This window comes from Heterodontus francisci, chromosome 10, assembly GCF_036365525.1.
Source record: "Heterodontus francisci isolate sHetFra1 chromosome 10, sHetFra1.hap1, whole genome shotgun sequence".
NCBI classification, from domain to species: domain Eukaryota; kingdom Metazoa; phylum Chordata; class Chondrichthyes; order Heterodontiformes; family Heterodontidae; genus Heterodontus; species Heterodontus francisci.
This window is the reverse complement of record NC_090380.1, coordinates 8,881,033-8,894,903: the sequence shown is the minus strand read 5'-3', so window position 1 is coordinate 8,894,903 and position 13,871 is coordinate 8,881,033. Positions and strand designations below refer to the sequence as shown.

General features: G+C 45.8%; 1 non-coding gene across 1 annotated transcript; it reads right to left on the bottom strand.

The window, feature by feature from the left end:
* Positions 1–12,947: 12,947 nt before the first annotated feature.
* On the bottom strand, positions 12,948–13,020 carry trnar-ccu (transfer RNA arginine (anticodon CCU)). Its single transcript has one exon. It is a non-coding gene; the product is annotated as a tRNA-Arg (tRNA).
* Positions 13,021–13,871: the final 851 nt, after the last annotated feature.

Genomic DNA, 13,871 nt, shown 5'->3' with positions numbered 1-13,871 from the left:
GGATACACTGGGGTCTAACTCTGCCTTCTTAAAGAGAGGAGGGGGATACACAGGGGTCTAACTCTGCATTCTTAAAGAGAGGAGAGGGATATGCAGGCGTCTAACTCTGCATTCTTAAAGAGAGGAGGGGGTTACACAGGGGTCTAACTCTGCATTCTTAAAGAGAGGAGAGGGATATGCAGGGGTCTAACTCTGCATTCTTAAAGAGAGGAGGGGGATACACAGGGGTCTAACTCTGCATTCTTAAAGAGAGGAGGGGGATACACAGGGGTCTAACTCTGCATTCTTAAAGAGAGGAGAAGGATATGCAGGCGTCTAACTCTGCATTCTTAAAGAGAGGAGGGGGATACACTGGGGTCTAACTCTGCATTCTTAAAGAGAGGAGGGGGATACACAGGGGTCTCACTCTGCATTCTTAAAGAGAGGAGGGAGATACACAGGGGTCTAACTCTGCATTCTTAAAGCGAGGAGAGGGATACACAGGGGTCAAACTCTGCATTCTTAAAGCGAGGAGAGGGATACACAGGGGTCTAACTCTGCATTCTTAAAGAGAGGAGGGGGATACACAGGGGTCTAACTCTGCATTCTTAAAGAGAGGAGGGGGATACACAGGGGTCTCACTCTGCATTCTTAAAGAGAGGAGGGGGATACACAGGGGTCTCACACTACATTCTTAAAGAGAGGAGGGGGATACACAGGTGTCTCACACTGCATTCTTAAAGAGAGGAGGGGGATACACAGGTGTCTCACACTGCATTCTTAAAGAGAGGAGGGGGTTACACAGGTGTCTCACTCTGCATTCTTAAAGAGAGGAGAGGGATACACAGGGGTCTCACTCTGCATTCTTATAGAGAGGAGGGGGATACACAGGGGTCTAACTCTGCATTCTTAAAGAGAGGAGGGGGATACACAGGGGTCTAACTGTGCATTCTTAAAGAGAGGAGGGGGTTACACAGGTGTCTAACTCTGCATTCTTAAAGAGAGGAGAGGGATATGCAGGGGTCTAACTCTGCATTCTTAAAGAGAGGAGGGGGATACACAGGGGTCTCACTCTGCATTCTTAAAGAGAGGAGGGAGATACACAGGGGTCTAACTCTGCATTCTTAAAGCGAGGAGAGGGATACACAGGGGTCAAACTCTGCATTCTTAAAGCGAGGAGAGGGATACACAGGGGTCTAACTCTGCATTCTTAAAGAGAGGAGGGGGATACACAGGGGTCTAACTCTGCATTCTTAAAGAGAGGAGGGGGATACACAGGGGTCTCACTCTGCATTCTTAAAGAGAGGAGGGGGATACACAGGGGTCTAACTCTGCATTCTTAAAGAGAGGAGGTGGATACACAGGGGTCTAACTGTGCATTCTTAAAGAGAGGAGGGGGTTACACAGGGGTCTAACTCTGCATTCTTAAAGAGAGGAGAGGGATATGCAGGGGTCTAACTCTGCATTCTTAAAGAGAGGAGGGGGATACACAGGGGTCTAACTCTGCATTCTTAAAGAGAGGAGAGGGATATGCAGGCGTCTAACTCTGCATTCTTAAAGAGAGGAGGGGGATACACTGGGGTCTAACTCTGCATTCTTAAAGAGAGGAGGGGGATACACAGGTGTCTAACTCTGCATTCTTAAAGAGAGGAGGGGGATACACAGGGGTCTAACTCTGCATTCTTAAAGAGAGGAGAGGGATACACAGGGGTCTAACTCTGCATTCTTAAAGAGAGGAGGGGGATACACAGGTGTCTCACTCTGCATTCTTAAAGAGAGGAGGGGGATATGCAGGCATCTAACTCTGCATTCTTAAAGAGAGGAGGGGGATATACTGGGGTCTAACTCTGCATTCTTAAAGAGAGGAGAGGGATACACAGGGGTCTAACTCTGCATTCTTAAAGAGAGGAGGGGGATACACAGGTGTCTCACTCTGCATTCTTAAAGAGAGGAGGGGGATATGCAGGCGTCTAACTCTGCATTCTTAAAGAGAGGAGGGGGATATACTGGGGTCTAACTCTGCATTCTTAAAGAGAGGAGGGGGATACACAGGGGTCTAACTCTGCATTCTTGAAGAGAGGAGGGGGATATGCAGGGGTCTAACTCTGCATTCTTAAAGAGAGGAGGGGGATACACTGGGGTCTAACTCTGCATTCTTAAAGAGAGGAGAGGGATACACAGGGGTCTAACTCTGCATTCTTAAAGAGAGGAGGGGGATACACAGGTGTCTCACTCTGCATTCTTAAAGAGAGGAGGCGGATACACAGGGGTCTAACTGCATTCTTAAAGAGAGGAGAGGGATACACAGGGGTCTAACTCTGCATTCTTAAAGAGAGGAGAGGGATACACTGGGGTCTAACTCTGCATTCTTAAAGAGAGGAGGGTGTTACACAGGGGTCTAACTCTGCATTCTTAAAGAGAGGAGAGGGATACACAGGTGTCTCACTCTGCATTCTTAAGGAGAGGAGGGTGTTACACAGGGGTCTAACTCTGCATTCTTAAAGAGAGGAGAGGGATACACAGGTGTCTCACTCTGCATTCTTAAAGAGAGGAGGGGGATACACAGGTGTCTAACTCTGCATTCTTAAAGAGAGGAGAGGGATACACAGGTGTCTAACTCTGCATTCTTAAAGAGAGGAGAGGGATACACAGGTGTCTCACTCTGCATTCTTAAAGAGAGGAGAGGGATACACAGGTGTCTCACTCTGCATTCTTAAAGAGAGGAGAGGGATACACAGGTGTCTAACTCTGCATTCTTAAAGAGAGGAGAGGGATACACAGGTGTCTCACTCTGCATTCTTAAAGAGAGGAGGGGGATACACAGGGGTCTAACTCTGCATTCTTAAAGAGAGGAGAGGGATACACAGGTGTCTAACTCTGCATTCTTAAAGAGAGGAGGGGGATACACAGGGGTCTAACTTTGCATTCTTAAAGAGAGGAGGGGGATACACAGGGGGCTAACTCTGCATTCTTAAAGAGAGGAGAGGGATACACAGGTGTCTCACTCTGCATTCTTAAAGAGAGGAGAGGGATACACAGGTGTCTCACTCTGCATTCTTAAAGAGAGGAGAGGGATACACAGGGGTCTAACTCTGCATTCTTAAAGAGAGGAGAGGGATACACAGGGGTCTAACTCTGCATTTTTAAAGAGAGGAGGGGGATACACAGGTGTCTAACTCTGCATTCTTAAAGAGAGGAGAGGGATACACAGGGGTCTAACTCTGCATTCTTAAAGAGAGGAGGGGGCTACACAGGGGTCTAACTCTGCATTCTTAGAGAGAGGATGGCGATACACAGGGTGCTAACTCTGCATTCTTAAAGAGAGGAGGGGGATACACAGGGGTCAAACTCTGCATTCTTAAAGAGAGGAGGGGGATACACAGGGGTCTAACTCTGCATTCTTAGAGAGAGGATGGCGATACACAGGGTGCTAACTCTGCATTCTTAAAGAGAGGAGGGGGATACACAGGGGTCAAACTCTGCATTCTTAAAGAGAGGAGGGTGATACACAGGGGTCAAACTCTGCATTCTTAAAGAGAGGAGGGGGATACACAGGGGTCTAACTCTGCATTCTTAGAGAGAGGAGGGGGATACACAGGGGTCTAACTCTGCATTCTTAAAGAGAGGAGGGGGATACACAGGGGTCTAACTATGCATTCTTAAAGAGAGGAGGGGGATAGAATTAGAATTAGAATTAGAATTAGAATATTACAGCGCAGTACAGGCCCTTCGGCCCTCGATGTTGCGCCGATCATCTGACCTACACTATTCCATTTACATCCATATGTCTATCCAATGACCACTTAAATGCCCTTAAAGTTGGCGAGTCTACTACTGTTGCAGGCAGGGCGTTCCACGCCCCTACTACTCTCTGCGTAAAGAAACTACCTCTGACATCTGTCCTATATCTTTCACCCCTCAACTTAAAGCTATGTCCCCTCGTGTTTGCCATCCTCATCCGAGGAAAAAGACTCTCACTATCCACCCTATCTAACCCTCTGATTATCTTGTATGTCTCTATTAAGTCACCTCTCCTCCTCCTTCTCTCTAACGAAAACAACCCCAAGTCCCTCAGCCTTTCCTCGTAAGACCTTCCTTCCATACCAGGCAACATCCTAGTAAATCTCCTCTGCACCCTTTCCAAAGCTTCGACATCCTTCCTATAATGTGGTGACCAGAACTGCACGCAATACTCCAGGTGCGGCCTCACCAGAGTTTTGTACAGCTGCATCATGACCCCGTGGCTCTGAAACTCGATCCCCCTACTAATAAAGGCTAACACACCATATGCCTTCTTAACAGCCCTATTAACCTGGGTAGCAACTTTCAGGGATTTATGTACCTGGATACCAAGATCTCTCTGCTCATCTACACTACCAAGAATCTTCCCATTAGCCCAGTACTCTGCATTGCTGTTACTCCTTCCAAAGTGAATCACCTCACACTTCTCCGCATTAAACTCCATTTGCCATCTCTCAGCCCAGCTCTGCAGCCTATCTATGTCCCTCTGTACCCTACAACACCCTTCGACACTATCCACAACTCCACCGACCTTCGTGTCATCCGCAAATTTACTAACCCACCCTTCTACACCCTCATCCAGGTCGTTTATAAAAATGACAAACAGCAGTGGCCCCAAAACAGAACCTTGCGGTACACCACTAGTAACTAAACTCCAGGATGAACATTTGCCATCAACCACCACCCTCTGTCTTCTTTCAGCTAGCCAATTTCTGATCCAAAGCTCTAAATCACCTTCAACCCCATACTTGCGTATTTTCTGCAATAGCCTACCGTGGGGAACCTTATCAAACGCCTTACTGAAATCCATATACACCACATCCACGGCTTTACCCTCATCCACCTGTTTGGTCACCTTCTCGAAAAACTCAATAAGGTTTGTGAGGCACGACCTACCTTTCACAAAACCGTGCTGACTATCGCAAATGAACTTATTCTTTTCAAGATGATTATAAATCCTGTCTCTTATAACCTTTTCCAACATTTTACCCACAACCGAAGTAAGGCTCACAGGTCTATAATTACCAGGGCTGTCTCTACTCCCCTTCTTGAACAAGGGGACAACATTTGCTATCCTCCAGTCCTCCGGCACTACTCCTGTCGACAATGACGACTTGAAGATCAACAACAACGGCTCTGCAATCTCCTCCCTGGCTTCCCAGAGAATCCTAGGATAAATCCCATCTGGCCCAGGGGACTTATCTATTTTCACTCTTTCCAAAATTGCTAACACCTCCTCCTTGTGAATCTCAATCCCATCCAGCCTAGTAGGCTGTATCTCAGTAATCTCCTCGGCAACATTTTCTTTCTCTACTGTAAATACTGACGAAAAATATTCATTTAACGCTTCCCCTATCTCCTCTGATTCCGCACACAACTTCCCACTACTATCCTTGATTGGCCCTGTTCTAACTCTTATCATTCGTTTATTCCTGATATACCTATAGAAAGCCTTAGGGTTTTCTTTGATCCTATCCGCCAATGACTTCTCGTGTCCTCTCCTTGCTCTTCTTAGCCCTCCCTTTAGATCCTTCCTGGCTAGCTTGTAACTCTCAAGCGCCCTAACTGAGCCTTCACGTCTCATCCTAACATAAGCCGCCCTCTTCCTCTTGACAAGCGCTTCAACTTCTTGAGTAAACCACGGCTCCCTTGCTCGACAACTTCCTCCCTCCCTGGATACACAGGGGTCTAACTCTGCATTCTTAAAGAGAGGAGAGGGATACACAGGGGGCTAACTCTGCATTCTTAAAGAGAGGAGGGGGTTACACAGGTGTCTCAGTCTGCATTCTTAAAGAGAGGAGGGGGATACACAGGTGTCTCACTCTGCATTCTTAAAGAGAGGAGGAGGGTTACACAGGGGTCTAACTCTGCATTCTTAAAGAGAGGAGGGGGATATGCAGGTGTCTCACTCTGCATTCTTAATGAGAGGAGGGGGGATACACAGGGGGCTAACTCTGCATTCTTAAAGAGAGGAGGGGGATACACAGGGGGCTAACTCTGCATTCTTAAAGAGAGGAGGGGGTTACACAGGGGTCTAATTCTGCATTCTTAAAGAGAGGAGGGGGATACACAGTTGACTCACTCTGCATTCTTAAAGAGAGGAGGGGGATATGCAGGGGTCTAACTCTGCATTCTTAAAGAGAGGAGGGGGATACACAGGGGTCTAACTCTGCATTCTTAAAGAGAGGAGAGGGATACACAGGGGTCTAACTCCGCATTCTTAAAGAGAGGAGGGGGATACACAGGTGTCTCAGTCTGCATTTTAAAGAGAGGAGGGGGCTACACAGGTGTCTCAGTCTGCATTTTAAAGAGAGGAGGGGCATATGCAGGTGTCTCACTCTGCATTCTTAAAGAGAGGAGGGGAATACACAGGGGTCTAACTCTGCATTCTTAAAGAGAGGAGGGGGATACACAGGGATCTTACTCTGCATTCTTAAAGAGAGGAGAGGGATACACAGGTGTCTCACTCTGCATTCTTAAAGAGAGGAGGGGGATATGCAGGTGTCTCACTCTGCATTCTTAATGAGAGGAGGGGGGATACACAGGGGTCTAACTCTGCATTCTTAAAGAGAGGAGGGGGATATGCAGGGGTCTAAATCTTTAGTCTTAAAGAGAGGAGGGGGGATACACAGGGGGCTAACTCTGCATTCTTAAAGAGAGGAGGGGGATACACAGTTGACTCACTCTGCATTCTTAAAGAGAGGAGGGAGAGGGATGTGCAGGGATCTAACTCTGCATTCTTAAAGAGAGGAGGGGGTTACACAGGGGTCTAACTCTGCATTCTTAAAGAGAGGAGGGGGATACACAGTTGACTCACTCTGCATTCTTAAAGAGAGGAGGGAGAGGGATGTGCAGGGATCTAACTCTGCATTCTTAAAGAGAGGAGGGGGTTACACAGGGGTCTAACTCTGCATTCTTAAAGAGAGGAGGGGGATACACAGTTGACTCACTCTGCATTCTTAAAGAGAGGAGGGAGAGGGATGTGCAGGGATCTAACTCTGCATTCTTAAAGAGAGGAGGGGGTTACACAGGGGTCTAACTCTGCATTCTTAAAGAGAGGAGGGGGATACACAGTTGACTCACTCTGCATTCTTAAAGAGAGGAGGGGTTACACAAGTGTCTCACTCTGCATTCTTAAAGAGAGAAGGGGGATACACAGGGGGCTAACTCTGCATTCTTAAAGAGAGGAGGGGGATACACAGGGGTCTAACTCTGCATTCTTAAAGAGAGGAGGGGGGATACACAGGGGTCTAACTCTGCATTCTTAAAGAGAGGAGGGGGGATACACAGGGGGCTAACTCTGCATTCTTAAAGAGAGGAGAGGGATACACAGGGGTCTAACTCTGCATTCTTAAAGAGAGGAGGGGGATACACAGGGGGCTAACTCTGCATTCTTAAAGAGAGGAGGGGGATACACAGGGGTCTAACTCTGCATTCTTAAAGAGAGGAGGGGGAGACACAGGGTTCTAACTCTGCATTCTTAAAGATAGGAGGGGGATACACAGGGGTCTAACTCTGCATTCTTAAAGAGAGGAGGGGGAGACACAGGGGTCTAACTCTGCATTCTTAAAGAGAGGAGGGGGATACACAGGGGTCTCACTCTGCATTCTTAAAGAGAGGAGGGGGATACACAGGGGTCTAACTCTGCATTCTTAAAGAGAGGAGGGGGATACACAGGGGTCTAACTCTGCATTCTTAAAGAGAGGAGAGGGATACACAGGGGTCTAACTCTGCATTCTTAAAGAGAGGAGGGGGGAGACACAGGGGTCTAACTCTGCATTCTTAAAGAGAGGAGGGGGATATACAGGGGGCTAACTCTGCATTCTTAAAGAGAGGAGGGGGATACACAGGGGGCTAACTCTGCATTCTTAAAGAGAGGAGGGGGATACACAGGTGTCTCAGTCTGCATTTTCAAGAGAGGAGGGGCATATGCAGGGGTCTAACTCTGCATTCTTAAAGAGAGGAGGGGGATATGAATGGGGTCTTACTCTGTGTTCTTAACGAGAGGAGAGGGACGTGCAGGTGTCTCACTCTGCATTCTTAACGAGAGGAGGGGTTACACAGGTGTCTCACTCTGCATTTTAAAGAGAGGAGGGGGATATGCAGGGGTCTAACTCTGCATTCTTAAAGAGAGGAGGCGGATACACAGGGGTCTAACTCTGCATTCTTAAAGAGAGGAGAGGGATACACAGGGGTCTAACTCTGCATTCTTAAAGAGAGGAGGCGGATACACAGGGGTCTAACTCTGCATTCTTAAAGAGAGGAGAGGGATACACAGGTGTCTCACTCTGCATTCTTAAAGAGAGGAGAGGGATACACAGGGGTCTAACTCTGCATTCTTAAAGAGAGGAGAGGGATACACAGGGATCTAACTCTGCATTCTTAAAGAGAGGAGGGGGATACACAGGGGTCTAACTCTGCATTCTTAAAGAGAGGAGGTGGATACACACGGGCGAACTCTGCATTCTTAATGAGAGGGGCGGGGGATACACAGGGGGCTAACTCTGCATTCTTAAAGAGAGGAGGGGGTTACACAGGTGTCTCACTCTGCATTCTTAAAGAGAGGAGGGGGATACACAGGTGTCTCACTCTGCATTCTTAAAGAGAGGAGGGGGATACACAGGTGTCTCACTCTGCATTCTTAAAGAGAGGAGGGGGATACACAGGTGTCTCACTCTGCATTCTTAAAGAGAGGAGGGGGATACACAGGGGTCTCACTCTGCATTCTTAAAGAGAGGAGGGGGGATACACAGGGGCTAACTCTGCATTCTTAAAGAGAGGAGGTGGATACACAGGTGTCTCACTCTGCATTCTTAAAGAGAGGAGGGGGATACACAGGTGTCTCACTCTGCATTCTTAAAGAGAGGAGGTGGGATACACAGGGGCTAACTCTGCATTTTTAAAGAGAGGAGGGGGATATGCAGGTGTCTCACTCTGCATTCTTAATGAGAGGAGGGGGGATACACAGGGGGCTAACTCTGCATTCTTAAAGAGAGGAGGGGAATACACAGGTGTCTCACTCTGCATTCTTAAAGAGAGGAGGGAGATATGCAGGGGTCTAACTCTGCATTCTTAAAGAGAGGAGGGGGATATGAATGGGGTCTTACTCTGTGTTCTTAACGAGAGGATTGGGACGTGCAGGGATCTAACTCAGCATTCTTAAAGAGAGGAGGGGGATATGGTTTTCCAAACCGCTGGGACGCTCCCAGAATCCAGTGAATTCTGGAATATTCGACCAATGCCTCCACTATCTCTGCAGCCACCTCCTTTAAAAGCCTTGGATGCAGGCCATCAGGTCCTGGCAACTTGTCTGCCTTTAGTCCCATTAGTTTGTCAAATACGTTGTCCCTCGTGATAGAGACTGTTACAAGATCTTTCCTCCCATTAGCTCCTTGCTTATCTGATATCTGTGGGATGTTTATAGTGTCCTCCACAGTGAAGACTGATGCAAAATATTGGTTTAAATTATCTGCCATTTCCCTGTTCCCCCTTATCAATTCTCCAAACACATCTTCCAAGGGTCCCACACTCACTTTAGTTACTCTCTTTCTTTTTATATACCCATCGAAGCTCTTGCTGTTTGTTTTTATATTTCTTGCCACTTTACTTTCATGATCAATTTTCTCCCTCTTTATTAGCTTTTTCATCATCCGCTGCTAGTTCCTAAAAAAACTTCCCAATCCTCTGGCCGACCACTAGTTTTCACCGCTTTGTATGCCTTAGTTTTTGATTGGATACTCTCCTTGACCCCCTTTGTTAACCACGGGTGGTTCATCCTTCTCATTGAGTCCTTCTTTTTGAGCGGGATAACTTTTTGCTGAGCATTATGAAATATCTGCTGAAATGTCTGCCACTGCTCATCCACTGACCTTCCCCTTAGTCTATTTTCCCAGCTCACTTTTGACAACTCTTTCTTCATCCCTCTGTAATTGCCCTTGTTTAAGTTGAGGACACTGGTTTGAGACCCGAGTTACTCGCCCTCAAACTGAATTTGAAATTTTCCCATGTTGTGATTGCTACCCCCTAGAGGATCCTTAACTACGATATCTCTTATTAATCCTATCTCATTACACATTACTAGATCTTCCCGAATAGGTTCTGCAATGTATTGCTCTAAGTATCAATCTAAGTGCACTCTACAAATTCGTCTTCCATGTTACCTCTGCCAATCAGATTTGTCCATTCAATATGCAGATTAAAATCACCATGACAATTGTAGCTCCCTTCTGACACACCTCCATTATTTCCCGATTTATACTTTGTCCTCCAGTGAGATGACTCTTCGGGGGCCTCTAAATATCTCCCACCCGTGACTTCTTCCCCTCACTATTCCTTATTTCCACCCAAACTGATTCCACATCACGATCTATTGCACCTATATCACCACTCACCACCGCACTGATACCTTCCTTTATTAACAAAGGTACCCCACCTCCTTTTCCTTTTTGCCTATTTTTCCAGAATGTCGAATACCCTTGAATATTGAGTTCCCAGTCTTGGTCACCCTGCAACCACGTCTCTGTAATAGCTATCCAGTCATATTTATTTATTTCTATTTGTGATGTCAACTCATCTGTCTTGTTACAAATGCCACGTGCATTCAGATAAAGAACCTTAAGCTTTGACTTTTTACCATTATTACTCATTCTGGTTCTAATTTCTGCTGCACTCTTCTATTATATTTTCTGCCCATTCCTGTCACACTTTGATTACCAAAATAAAAGCAAAATACTGCAGATGCTGGAAATCTGAAATTAAGACAAGAAATGCTGGAACCACTCAGCAGGTCTGGCAGCATCTGTGGAAAGAGAAGCAGAGTTAACGTTTCGGGTCAGTGACCCTTCTTCTACCCCCACTTGAATGGCACTCTGAACCACGGTGCTGTGGTCAGTTTGCTCATCCTCCCTGCAGTCTGTGTCCTTGTCCACACTGGGAGCAAGAATCTCGTACCTATTGGATAATGGCACTGGCTGAGGCTCCTCCAAAGCTAAATTCTGGATCCCATACCTGCCTGACTCTCAGTCACATCCTCCTGCCCCTGACCAAGGTCCAAGTTTGATGTAATGAATCTAAGGGGTGTGACTGTCTTCTGAAACACAGTATCCAGGTAATTCTTCCCCTCCCTGATGTGCAGCAGTGTCCACAGCTCAGACTCCAGCTCATCAACTCTAAGCCGAAGGTCCTCATCAGTCTACCTGTTCATAACAGCTAATAGTGTCAGCTAATGACCATCTCCAAGAGAATCTAATCACCTCCAGGTGATATTCAACAGCATTACCATTGATGAACCTGTCACCACCAACATCCTGGCATCCTGGGGACACCCTTGACCAGAAACTTAACTGGACCACTATGGCGACAAGAGCAGGTCAGATACAGGGAATTCTGTGGTCAGTAACTCACTTCCTGGCTCCCCAAAGTCTCTGTACCATCTCCAGCACTGGCACACCATGGCAGCAGTGTGTGCCAGCTACAAATGTGTTGCAGCAGCTCAACAAGGCTTCTTGTGACCTTACTAGCTGGAAACCGGTCAACAACATTTTTAACATGACTCGACTTTTGTAAACAATTTGCCTAAAATAAATACCATTGGGAATTGCAAGATGAAAATTCCGCATTTCTAAACCAAATACTTTGCAAATTGGCAAGTGTCTCTGATAAAATGCATAATTTACATATATAATAAATACATATATTGAATTTATATATCATTAGAAAAAAAACCAATATAAGATAGATATAACTGAATTGTTGCATTTTTTGACTTTTTTACTATAATTTTTTCAGTAAAACCATCTTTAAAAAAGTTTTATTTTAAAATGCATAGAATGAAGGCATTTTTTTCAGCTACTGATTTTCGTGATAATAATACCTTCTAATAGCACATTCAGAATAATGTATCATCTCAGCTATACTAGAAACAATAATGGTCACAAACATCAAACCTGTTCCGTTAACCAAAGTCATATCTATAACCATGGGGTAGCTATGCCACACAAACAGATTTGTGAAGAGCACAGTGATGTTTTTTGTTAAAATAATCATTTTAAACTGTAAAGTGCAGCTTAATGATTAGACTTTTATCCCCACAATAAAAACACAGATCTGACTTTTCTCAAGCTAATTTTTATTCGCTTTTCTCGTGTTAATGTGTTCCAAGTGGAAAAGGTTGTAAACCACAAATACAATGTTCAAAAGCCGCATGTTGCTCCGGAGCTGCAGGTTGCTGACCTCTGACCTAGAAGGACAAGAGCATGCTGGTGCATGGGAACACCACCACCTCCAAGTTCACCTCCCAATCCCAAACCTTCCTGATTTGGAAATATATCACTGTTCCTTCACTGTCACTGGGTCAAAATCCTGGAACTCCATCCCTAACAGCATTGTGGGTGTACCTTCACTACACAGACTGAAACTGTTCAAGAAGAGGGGTCAGCACTTTGTGAAGGGAATTTATGGATAGACAATAAATTCTGGCTTTGCCAGCACTTACATCCTGCGCATGAATAAAAAAAAGTATTGATCCTGACAACTGCCTGGTCTGTGCAGCTCAGTGGACCAGCAGACTGTACAGTTGCCTGCTGAGCATTTTCATAGTGTGGTAGCTGAGATAATAATTGAAGATAGAATTGTTGGTGTTTGGAGGAAGACTGTGGTGTGTATTTGAGGTCTGAATGTGCCAAGAGGATTTGTAGTTGAGTTGTAATTTGTGTTTGTATTGAAAGTAGGAACTGTGCATGGGCTGTTGTGTGAAATGAAAAGAGGGGTAAAAGGGAGAGGATTTGTGTGGAAAGTGGAGGTGGTATTGTTCAGTGAGTGTGAAGATGGCACAGAGCTTGGCAAAAAGACTGCATCAGATTGTGAGAGTGGAAAGCAAATAAGGAGGTGAAGAAGAAGTGGTGACATGGGTTACAAAGAAAGGAGAATGGTTGTAAGTGTATTTATTGCACCCCAGATGGGACTTGAACCCACAATCCCTGGCTTAGGAGGCCAGTGCCTTATCCATTAGGCCACTGGGGCTGTTGATTTCAATGTTGTAAGTTGTCCCTTTAACACTCTTTCTAAGCAGTGCCAGATTTGAAGCCTTTATTTTCACACACAACCACAATGTATTGATGCCAAAGGTTCCAGCAATGACATGACAGGATGTGACTTGCTGTTGTCTGTCAACAATTAGTACAGTTGATTAATGGGCAAAATGTTGATTGGATGTGAAAAGCAAGTGTCTTTCCAGAGCTTTCTTTGCTTACCCTGGCTCTAAGTTTCAGTCATTTCTCAGACAGCAACCTGACTGAAGCTACTTTAATCTTTGTGTGTTTCTTAATGATGATAAAGAGCAGATAGAACATAGAACATAGAACATAGAACAGTACAGCACAGTACAGGCCCTTCGGCCCACGATGTTGTGCCGAACCTTTAACCTACTCTAAGATCAAACTAACTACCTCCCCTTCATTCTACTATCATCCATGTACCTATCCAAAAGTCGCTTAAATGTCCCTAATGTATCTGCTTCTACTACCACCGTTGGCAGTGCATTCCACGCACCCACCACTCTCTGTGTAAAGAACCTACCTCTGACATCTCCCCTAAACCTTCCTCCAATCACCTTAAAATTATGCCCCCTAGTGATAGCCCTTTCCACCCTGGGAAAAAGTCTCTGACTATCCACTCTATCTATGCCTCTCATCATCTTGTACACCTCTATCAAGTCACCTCTCATCCTTCTTTGCTCCAATGAGAAAAGCCCTAGCTCCCTCAATCTTTCTTCGTAAGACATGCCCTCCAGTCCAGGCAGCATCCTGGTAAATCTCCTCTGCACCCTCTCTAAAGCTTCCACATCGTTCCTATAATGAGGCGACCAGAACTGA